At 36.2% G+C, this 12237-nt stretch overlaps 1 long non-coding RNA gene across 1 annotated transcript in view; it reads right to left on the bottom strand.

Annotated features, from left to right (window-relative positions):
* LOC122333031 overlaps positions 1–9818 on the bottom strand; it is a 183067-nt gene extending 173249 nt beyond the window's left edge. Inside the window, exon 1 of the long non-coding RNA XR_006248576.1 lies at positions 9418–9818. This is a non-coding gene — a long non-coding RNA (uncharacterized LOC122333031). The remainder of the gene's footprint in view (positions 1–9417) is intronic.
* Positions 9819–12237: the final 2419 nt, after the last annotated feature.

Below are 12237 nucleotides of genomic sequence, written 5' to 3'. Positions count from 1 at the left end.
ATTGTTTAAAATGTATAGCAGTAGAACAGTTTTGAATATTTTAGAACATCTCATTGTCACACAGTTGGAGGTGGTGTAGTTTGTTTCTGCCGATATAATACTGTGTATAAAAGAGAATATGTTACTGTGAGAAAGTTTAAAATGAGGATCTACAAAGAATCAGACAAACAATGTCTTGGGACACACATGGAATAATGGTCCTAAGCCTGTTTGCACAAAAACAGAGTCAAAAACACACAAGTCAGAAACTCACAAGTTATTGCTATAACTCTAGGGAAATAATAAATATTCTAAAAAAGAAAATAAATGATACTTTTTTTTTTTTTTTTTTTTTTTTAACAAACAATGTCAAACAGCTCTGTGATGATGCCGATTCATTTTGCGAAGCAATGCTCTGCTTCTTTTCAGCATACTTAAAAAAAAAATAGATCAATGTATTCAAGCAACTATTTATGGAGAGCATAATTGAGGGCTCCGTTAGATGGCCACTTCATTTATACTGCTCCAATTTCAGCTGTTTGTAGGTCACTATTAGCTAGGCAAGTCCAGCTGTAATTACTCATGTCTGAATTAGAAAAACGACATGCCGTCAAGAGGAACCACATATATAACAATGGGATAGTCATTGTCTGACCATACTATAGGCTCTCTTTTCAGCTATTTCGGCTCCATTTTATCCAATATCCTTACGTTTCAATGCCAATACATTGGAACATTTCTCATTTCATTGATGCATTCTACCAAGGTCAAGATCAGTAAGCAATGTGTTTAACATGTAGAACAGGAAAAGGAGAAGTGGCACGACGTATTCAGCAAGCTAGAAGCTCTATAAACATTAGGCTCAATGGCTAATATGAATGAGACTGCTTACTTAACAGGCAGTCAGAGGGCAATGAGAATTCAACTTGATAATGAATGACACTTTAACAAGAGAGCTGCAGGGCACCATTTTAGCCAATTGGAATTAACACCCCGATGCAAATGCTTGATCGTGACTAATGAGGTTTTTCCTCATTTTTTGCAATAACGATTACTGTCACAATCAGACCTCTTTTCATCATCCATATAAAATCTGTCATTGTTTGGGTTGACTCCAATTTGATGTTAATCTTTACCTGCCAATTTCTATTTGGAAACAGCAATGTCAATTTGCCTATGGAAACACAATGCCATCTCTGAAGCAACGGGGCCTCTGGTTAAGACCATAAGTGAAGAGATATTTTGACAGTTTTTACTAAACAGTGTGAGAAACAGGCTTCAGCTCTTAAACGCTGCACGATGAGTCCTGCCTTGAACACTTTGCTGATGTGCCGCTGGGGAGTGAAGTGAGAGATGCTGTAATTACAAGTGGCTGTGGGCTGGAGAGAGAAATGAAGGGAAAAGGAAAGCACAGCGGAAAGATGAGAGGACACAATTATAGGGGTCAGAGTGCCAATGGCCGCCTGCTCCTCAGTTCCCTGATCTTGATGCAGTGCTATCTCCACCTTGCCGATGCTTGTGTAAAATCACACCAGGAATGCTTTAATGTACTGCTAAAAACTACAAGCCACGCTAAGCATGTAAGCTAATGCCTTTTCAATGATAGCATTTCATTAAAATTTGGTCTTTAAAGGCACATCTGACCTTTGTGTCTTCGGGATAATAAAGGAAAGGTGTTTAAATATTCATGGCAGATCAATTTCAAGGTCTGTGGTTAACTTGGAAAACAAAAAAAAACTTTGCATTTCAAGTATAAATTTGAGCTGGGGGCTTTTGTGCATCATATCAATGCACACATATCAGTGAGACTAAACATTCAATTCAATCAAGCACTATTAAGAGCTTTTTGACAATTCTGTCTGTTTCAACATATAGCTAGATTTATAGGTAAAACGTATAGGTAAAAAGTAATATGTAATAGGTTATACAGATGCCTGCTGACAAAGACAAAAAGCTGGAATTAAGAAAAGCATATTTCCACTCAAGGACTGACTTACAGATCATAAATACACTACGTAGAGTACATTAATGCTATTGATATAATTTTTTTTTTCAGGAATGTAAGACAGTGATGCTTTCAAACACATACATTCAAGTGCATGTCCAATCAAATAGAGAAGTTCAAGGATAAAATAAAGTTCAAAACTTTGTCTGCTATTTCACAAATATACTGATGTGAGAACTGAACCACTCTCGACTGTATGTAAATCAAGCTGCTATAGTTAGAGATATCTGACTGAAATCCCAAACTTAATTACAATTCTAGTCCACAAGGAAGCCTTCGGAGTGAATTTAAACTGTTAGGCAGAAAAGCTTCCAGCTATATACGTTTTTCATTTTAGCGCCCACTCATCAAATATCCTGATGTCATCACGCCTTTCAAAGAAGGTTAATATATTTCTCCAGAGTCTGTATCTATATACAACGCACCTATATTGTTTCTGAATTCAGAATTTCAAATACTCTGTTGACCTCAATACTGTTAGAGTGTTGAAGCCTGACTGCACAATTTCCTGCCTGACATGTCAGATTAAAACCTATTACATTTCAAATCACTTCATTCCAAAGAATAATATACAAAACGTCTGCGAGTCTTGAAATTGTTCATTGTTTAAAAGCATGCTTGGCATCCCCTCATCTTAATAAGAAATCTCTCTATTCTCCAGTTCTGATTATTGGAGGCATACAAGTGTGAGCCAATCAAAGCCTCTAGAAGGAGTCCATATGAAATCCATATGGCTGAAAACGAGCGAGGAAGACAGTCCCAATCCATACACATACAGTAGTTCCTGTGCTGCTTCCCATTAAAAGGTGCCAAAAACATTTTGAATGTCACATGGCACACAGCTGGGAGAGGCTGAGGTTTTATAGAAAGGCAGATGGTGACAGACAGCTGGTTTTCACCTCTCTCAAAAACCATTGTGTCTAGGGGGGAGAAAGCATCACCCTGCACTGCCACCACAGGTCAGGAGACAAATACGAGGCCCAAAGAGCCAGTGCTGACTTCATATCCACCTATAATGTCAAATGGAGAGGCTTTCAGCAAATTATCACCCAGAGAAAGGGCAATTTTCACCCCTACTAACTCCGTAGTCCCCACAGAATGGGCAACAGATTGCTGTTGAGAAGTTTAATGCAGTTGCGAGAGCATGATGAAACTTGCAAAGAGATGCAACACACTTTGAATGTCATTTAAACTACATCCTAAAGGCTACTTCTATACGTATATGACGTTTTAGCAATATTGAAAAAATTCTGAGCTGAAGCTGAATCCAAAAATTAACATTTCAAATTAGAATTTGCTTAGAAAATAAAAACGCCATTTTCTAAAATGTCACGTTAAAACAACAAACAGTTAATTTAATGGGGATCAATAACATAGCATCTAGCACATATATATATATATATATTTTTTATATTGTAATTATAAAGAACTAAATCAGTGCAATTATACATTACACATATCTACTACAGATCGCTATAGATGCTAAAATCTAAAACACATTTATGTGTCTAATGTAAGCTCATCTGTATTTAACAAAGACAAAGCAAAAAACTAAATTTCAGACAGGTGTAAGTCTCATCAAGGGTGAACCTGGTATTTTTAAATTTAAAACAAATAAAATAAAAAGCTAATGTTATTTTAGAATGAATTTAACCTAGAAATGACCGTATTCTAATGCTCTTATAGTGGTTAAAATTTTGCGATACCATGCATAATACATACAACATTCACTGCATAAACACTTCCGCATGAACCCTGCCAGCAGAATGTTATGCCAGCAGACTAAAGAAATACAAAATTAATGATGTCTATGACACAAATTCATTGGCAATACCCACTTGCTGTTGTGCTGCCAGACTAATGTGTATACATATCAAGAGTCTAAAGAGCAAGCAGAAGCGCAGATGACCAAATGTATCTAGCGCACTTTCCCAGCATGTCTTTTTTTTATTAACTTTCTACATAAAAATAAATAAATAAATAAAACATCTGATTGCTATAATATTAAGCCATTTCATATAATTTAATGTACACTTAACAGCAAGACGGAAAAAATATTATTGAAATGTACTAATCTATTACAAGGAAAACAGCATTAGCAGGATGATGAACGGAAAGCTACCAATCACAGATATGTTCTTCAGTACCAACAAAGACCATTTCAAATCATCACTGCTGTTTTTGAGCATTCTAGTCAATCCCAGTTCACTCTGCCGTTCATTTCTCACATCCCAGTTCCATCACAGACGCCACTCTTCGGCTATCCGGCTTTTATTCTTTCTGATGTCCTTAATTTTAAGTGAAGGAGACGAGGGGGGAATCATCAATTTAGACATCAATCAATGTGTCATCTGTTCTTCGTTCTAAAAAGCTACCGTGTAACAATAAAAAGGAAGTTTTCTGCAGCTGTTAAAAATAAAGTCAAAATCCACTATTAGAAATTCTGGGAAGAGTAGAGGATGAGCAATACATTGCAGTATTGATTTTAGTTTGCAGGCATGCCAGTCACACACAGAGAAATCGGGATGTTCTCTGTCTCTTTTGGATTTGTACAACCAACTAGTAATTACAAAGGAAGTTAAGCAATTACAAATCAACAGAACCCTTGCTGAGAGAGAAAAACCAAAGCAATAAATGAATGATAAGAAAACTTGTAACAGTTCCATTGTTTGCACTCAACGCTTAGAGGTCAGGTAGCAAAACACAGAGATATATTACCCTTTATCGTGAAAATCCAGTTAAAACGACCTTATTAAAATGGCAGTTTACTGCTTATAAACAGCAAAAATCAAGTACATTTTCATTAAAACATTTTCATATGCTCCAACTACTAAAATACAGGTGTAACATTGCACTGTGTAACAATATAATCACAATGCAAAAATGCAACATTCATGTATCATGAATAGCGACATGTATTTTGTGTAGTGAAAGTTTAGACAAATATAATATAGCATTCGATGTGGCATTGGCAGGTCAAACGCGGTAAACAAAGACGCTCAGATATTCAAGCTGTTTGATTATTAATAATATTTTTTTTTACCTCACAATTTTACCTTTCAGCACAATTAGCAGAAGGCAGCACCAGCTTTTGTGTGATTTACTGCATACAACAAGACAACTTTTCTGTCTGGTAAAATTGCACCCGTCACAAAAACTGCAGGTACGGAAAAGCACTCATACTGTATTTCCAATTTCTTTAGCAGATGCTTTTAATGACTTTCATTTAATGATGACCTGACCCTTGCTGATGTACGTAATGTGCATGATTCAAATGAAACATTGTACTCCGTTGCACCCTCCAATAAAGTTACCGACAAAGACAATTTTTACTCACACCTTTTTTTTTTCCACTCCTTGCCCTCCAAAACTGGCCACAGCCACCTGTTGGGGACCTAGAGCAGCGTGACTTTGGAGACACAAATAGCATTCAAAAACATTGGCCACTTCATTGCACTGATATTAAAGCTGAGGTGACCTCCGGCACACAAGAAATGTCAAGACACTATCTCATCTGACATTTCACTGAATTACAGTTCATATCTATGTTTGACTCTTAATGGAATAAGGGCTCCTCAGCATTTTGCCACCTAAATTTTAATTTCACAATCCCACTTCTCAATCATTTTATCGAGGTTAGCCGAGCATGGTTTAACAACTGTGAACTTGACAATATGAAGTCTCTGCTGAGAAGAAAATTAAAATGTACTTTTTCAGGCATTAAGATTCCAAAAAAAATTATTCAGTTTTCCAATGTCAATTAATTTAAATAAAGTGTCTCTACATAATATCCATACTTGTCTGTTGGCAAGTTTGACCCGGCATAGAGTGGTGTCTTACGATTGTTTTTGACTCTTTAAAAGAAAAAAAAAGATGCTTCATAATGCAGACAGCCACATATGAACCCCATGCACTATATCTCAGACCCTTCATCTCAACTACAGAAAATGAAACCGCAATGTTTTCTTTTTTTTCTCACTGCCATGCTTTGCTTGGCTCTTCTCTTTGACTTGAATTTACATTTAAGTGCTTATTTACACTTATTTGGTCTGTACACTTATTTTGTCCAGCTTTGGTGCTGACTATACTTCATATATACAATAAATAAATACTTTTAGAGAACATTCTTTAAAAGTTTAAACCACTTGCTGGACTACAGAAAAGGATTCCATCAATATATCTCAGTTTGGTATTAAAAAAACAGTCACACACAAACCAAGGAAAGAACATGAAAGGGCTGTAAAAAACGTGAGGTCACCGAAGTCAAATACATCTGGCAGATTTACTTTGTCAAAACTCGCTTCCCAGGTAGAGTTCAGATAGAGCCCTGCCATTTTCATCCAGACAGCTTGATTATGGAAAACTGATGCATTGTGTTATCCTCATTCTAAATTGACAATTGTATCATTATATCACAAAGAAAAGCAATTTAATGTCAAATTTGACAAAAAAAAATAAAAAATAAAAATGCAGGCACCACCCTGCGGTACTGAGTTATATTTTGAATGAAAAGACTTACAGAGAATTAAGTCGAACAATGCAATAACCTCCCTCTATGCCTTAATTAAAAAAGTGTAATTAGGAAATTACACTCCTAAATCAGCACACTGCTGGTGCGAATACGTGATACGCCGTCTCTGCATTATAGGTATCTCCAGCTGCAATTAAACATTTCAGAGGTCTTCCTGCTGGCTGGCACACCTGAACAGTTGATAAAGCTTCAATCTTGAGCAACACTCAAGAGATTTGTGAGACTGTCTGTAACTTCAGAGGAAGGGATCAGACCACTATCTCTTGTGAACTTATATGGCTACTGCAAGGGTCATGAAAGGGTCTCTGCTCACACACGCTCAGAATACAAACGTTACTATAGAACACATTCAGTAGTAACGTGCAGCAAGCTGCATGGCTACAGTGTTTGACAGGTACGATCCAAAATAGTGTGACCTGATTTTAAATATATCTGGTGCCATGAGATACAGCAGTTATTGACTGCAGTGTTTCACGAACAATAAAAACTATTTTTCCCAACATGATATAATGCCTTTTAGCAGCAGTTGAGCAATCACACTGATGAGCTCTACTTGAAAAGTAAAGCGCAACTGATTCTAAACAAACAACGTAATAATAAAACTGAAATTCCAGTGGTAATTATTTGTAAGCTGTAATACATCCCAGAACTCATAGTGAGTGACTGATGTTATTAAATTCTTGAGTTTCTTTCTAAATGAGGAAAGGTGCAATAAAGAAAACAAATGATGCATATTGGTAATCAATTTCAATGAGTGTGTTGCGGCCATGATCCATCAACTACCCCTGCGCTCGGAAAATGCCCTCATGAGCACAACAGCTGCTCGCTGCTACGTTGAATCATCAGATTTATGTATGCGGCCAGCCTGGGCTAAAGTTACTTTCCTGTTTCCAAAATAAAAAAGTCATTTAATGTTGATAAATATATTCAATAAAAAACAAATTACCGCTTGGATGCATTCTCTGGTGTCTCTTCAGCCCCATTTAGCCTTAATTACAACATCTCTTTTGGTTTCTCTGCCCCTCTCTACCACCTGATCCCCCCACCCTATCCTTTCTCTCTCACTTTCTCTCTCCAGCTGTCTCATCACCCTATTGATCCCTTAATTGTGTTGTTTGGCACCTGTTCCTGGGCCCATTTCCAGGTATTTCAACTTGTGCAAAGACTATCATCTGCCATAAACCTCCTCTGTAAGGACATCAGACGCATCTGAATGCGGGAACAGCGCTCATGATTACCCATTACTGAGAAATAACACATTTACAAGTGTGAAGTATAGCAATTTCAATAACACGTTTCTTGAATCAACTCAATTTAAACACAGTCTCTGAGTAGTGCTATTAAGTTTCTAAGGTGCATGTGCGGGGAACATTTCAATTCTTGCCTTCCAGGAATGGTAGATTCAAGATGGAGTCATACTGCACTTTATTATGAATGAAATACTAGGGTTTGTGATAGACACACCGAATATTGATCTTCTTATCGGTGTAAATATCCAACATTACTTAGAATGTGTAATTTCAAAATGTCACACTGAAGCGCAGTAGTAGTTTCATTTGGATATTAACATACAAATTTTACACAGATATAATCAATCCTATATGCAATATAGGTTAAATGTTTCTTTTTTGTTGAGCACATTCTTTTTGTCTAGCTAATTTCTAAGAGAATGACACATTGAGTACATGGCTTTTGCCAATGAAGGATTGAAAGCTACAGTAGGCTATAGTTCATAAAAACATTTTTAATATATAGCTCAAAAACCATTTGGAAAGAACGATAATCGGTTTAACCGATATTCAGATTTTTTTTACTGAACTGCTTATTAGCTTTTATTCAATATTGGGTGTAAAAAAAGTTTTCTGACTGAGGAAAAACCAGTCTATTGTTTGCATATATTATTAAACATTTTGCGCTACAATTAATTATTTGCAAGAAATAATTGCGTAGCATTACAGTCACAGCACAAAATAACGAAATTACGATCTACTGCTATTTAGATAGCAATAGTTGTGCCTATAAATTATGCAATTATTCAATTATGAATATCTTATGAATATCCATAATTAATGTTTTGTGTAGTCGATTTTAATTTCAAAGTAGAAAGTCAATAAGAATTTATAATCCGCAATTGTTATCAGCCAATTTTATTGTTGAAACATAAAAAGTTTGCATGCTAACCAAAACCAATAATTGTATTACTCTGTGATCAACATATAAGTCCTGTCTTAAATGCAAAATGAATCACATTAACGCTGACCAACTAGACTGGAAGGAAAACAAGGAAAACTCTAAACTTCCTTCCACAGTTTCTCCTGGCAAAGTCTTTGTACTTGTGTATATCAGAAGGATAATATCAGTCTAAATTATATTCTAGGTGGTCAATTCTAAAAACATACACAACTATTTCATTATTTTGCTTGCTTTTTGCATTAATATTGCATTGTAATATGTTTTTTTTCCCCTTCAAATCAGGAATATGCAATGTTTTTTTGTTGTTGTTTGTTTGTTTGTTTCAAGGGAGGTAATTATTAGACCTGTAGCTACAGATACTTTAATGAGTGTTATGAGAGGCATCAACAGGTATCACACGATTAATTAAGTTACTGCTGAGCAATGCCTAAGAGTCTGATAAATAACATCTAAGTATACTCACTTAGAATTTATCCGAAAATAACAGTATGTTCACGTAAATGAAAATTTCACGTTGGTGTTCAGGAACAGCAACTGAAAACACGAATTACAAACACACATCCACCACCCGCTTTTGTGAGTTTGTTACTTCACATAAATGTATGTCTTAATATAAACAAAGGTAAAAAAAAAAAAAAGAAAAGAAAGAAGAACAAACAGGCATATCCTACAAAGACATCAAATTGAAGATGTGTGAGGTAACTTTTACCTTTCAGAGGACGGTTGGTGTTTCCTTGCAGCGGCGGGAAATCGGTCCCACGCAGGTCTGCGCTTTTCACCACACAGCGGATGATACACGCTTGACAGAGAAAATAAGCAGCTCGGTGAGGAGAGATTCTCTCGTTCTCTTTCTTTTTCTCTTTCTCTCTCTGTTTCTACTTCTTCTTCTTCTTCTCGGAGACAGTCAGTCAGACAGAGGTTTTCTTGCGTGAGCGCTTACCGTCGAATGTGACAGAATGTGAGTGTGCGCGCGCGGCGTCTCGAGCGCACGTGAAGTGAAGTTGGGGAATTGTTCTCGCGCCGGGTGCTGAAGAGCAGCCTCCGCGGGCAGAAGACGCAAAGTCTGTGTATGTGTGTACACTGACCGCTCGCTGAGGTCCTACAAGGATGAGCGAGTGAACTGTGTGGAAGAGCGCATCGTGTCTGTGGAGGGAAACAGCGACTCTCTCGTGCGCATCTTTGTTTTAACCCCTGAACATCACACACGGGTCTCGTGACAGGTTAACCCTGAATTATCAGATGGCCATGCATCTTTAACTCTCAGAGAGCATAGCACTGACGATTATTATATATTTTCAATTTATATCCACTTTAAAATCGCTTTCATGATGCCATTATAATACAAATAGTGTTTTAAGAATTATTTATTTTTATTATTATCATTATTTTATTTTTATTTTTGACAAAATGTTAACTTCTATATTTAAGTGTACAAGTACACACACTTTGGCTTTCCTGACTCCGATTGCCTTGAGAATACTTTCCAGCAAGGAACCTGAAATTAAGAGAATGATAACAACAGTCCTCTTAAGTTTCAGTTCCTGGGATATTTCACACACCACTGACCCAATGTAAAGGACCAGAAAATTAGGAGGCCGGTGGTTTAGATGCATTTGAAGGTGAGGAAACCAAAACGATTTGAAACCAAAAAGATTTTAGTTTTTGTTTTTTTTTAAATATGGATATTTTTGGTGGATTCAATGTTTTTTCTATCACATTGTTGGAAATAAGCTCCAACACATTTTTTTTTTCCTCCTGGCAAAATTGTTGCTGTGATGCACTCCAGGGTGTTACTGCAATATATTCTACAGTGTTTACACATATTTAGCAAAATAAAATAAAAAAAATACTGTTGCGATACTGCCTTGGTGAGTCTTTGAGAATTAAAACACACGATTCTGCGCTCCACCTGATGCAAAACACACAAACCTTCACCGCTCAGTATGCCGGCATAGCTATAGGTCTTTTGGACAAGTTTTGTAAAAGTAAGAACAGTTTTTATTTGTTGTTATTATTCATTTGTAACCATTTCGTTTGCTTATCGTTTTATTAAACTAGGACAAGACTCTTAAATCTTAATATGAAATGCACTGTTTTCATAGTTCATAGTAGAAAGTGTATATCACATTTGTTAAATAACAAGACCAATAAATGCATATACTAAAATGTAAAAATATTTACAGATTATACTGTAGAGAAGGTTTGGTTTCAATTTTTTTTCTCTAGTACAGTTTTTAAAAAATAGCCTATAAGCTGAGTACAACAAACAGGTAAGACATTGTTTTTTCTAGTCTACTTCAGAAATCATAAAATCATATGCATTTTCTGTATTTTAATCCTTTGGCTGTGGCTAAGGACAAAACTGTTGCTGAGTATTTTAATCAGCTTTCATTCATTTTCCTGCTCATCTGAGGGGTAAACTGCAGGGCAGTTAGATTATGCTTTGCGAGCGGTACGACTGCATATGAGCGAACAATAAAACGAAAGAGACTAACCCACACCAGCTCTCCCAGTAATATCCTTTTAACTGTCCCGTATGAAACATAGTCATTACCGTGACAGTACGTGTTTAAAAGCATCCCGATGTTCAAGTCATGCTGCGCTTATTAAAAATCAAATTGTTTATTACACCAGGGTGAGTTTTATTTTCCCTTCTGCATAGCATTTTGGGAATATATGGGCACCATCCTCATAAACTTACAGTAACAAGGAAAACAGAAGAAGAAATAATAACTCGAAAGATTGCTTGCATGCCTGTGAAAACACCCACAAGGGACTGGCTAGTCAACACATTTCAAACAGAGAAAATAAAGTAGGGCTTAAGCTTTATTGAAATTCCCAATTCTTTCTATGCTCAAATCAAGGTTATTCATCGCAGAGAAATGAACTTTATGTCTGGTTGGGCTTCCGCCAAAGCATATGTGAGAATTACACTCCAGCAGACTTAAGAACCTCGATGTCTTCACCCCTTCCTCGTTTCTCGTGTTCAGGAGTCGGCATCGTCTACAGGCCCTTCGTTAGTTCTGCTTGGCAAACCACCTCTGTTCTTTCTGAAAATCTCGGCTGGCCACATGACAGTGGTGTACTTTTCTTTTTTTTTTCTTCTTCTTTTTTTATCATTAAGACAACACTGTCTTCAGCCAGCTCAGTTTGACCTAATGACATTTGTGGCTATAAAAAAAAAAAAAAAAAAAAAAACGCCACAAAGGAGTTTTTTTATGTTTATTTAAAAAAAAAAATAAGACTTTGTAAATAAGGGAAATTTCTAGTGTGTGAATTAAGTGGTAAAACATAAACAATTCTATAATATATTATAACTAATATTGCTGTCTAAATGAATAACAGTTTTTTTATTTAGATTATTATGCATAAGAATTTGTATTTGATATTAAGAATTTCGCAGCATTTGCATGCATCTTGTTTTCCTCCGTATTAAGCGCATGTGAACTTTCTCTAAAATTCAGTGAGAGCTTGCTCTCCTTCACAGATTGTACAATTCGGAGGCTGTTGACAACTTGGGCTGAGGGTA

The sequence above is a fragment of the Puntigrus tetrazona genome, chromosome 1 (genome assembly GCF_018831695.1).
Source record: "Puntigrus tetrazona isolate hp1 chromosome 1, ASM1883169v1, whole genome shotgun sequence".
Lineage (NCBI taxonomy): Eukaryota > Metazoa > Chordata > Actinopteri > Cypriniformes > Cyprinidae > Puntigrus > Puntigrus tetrazona.
This window is presented reverse-complemented; position numbering and strand designations above follow the sequence as displayed.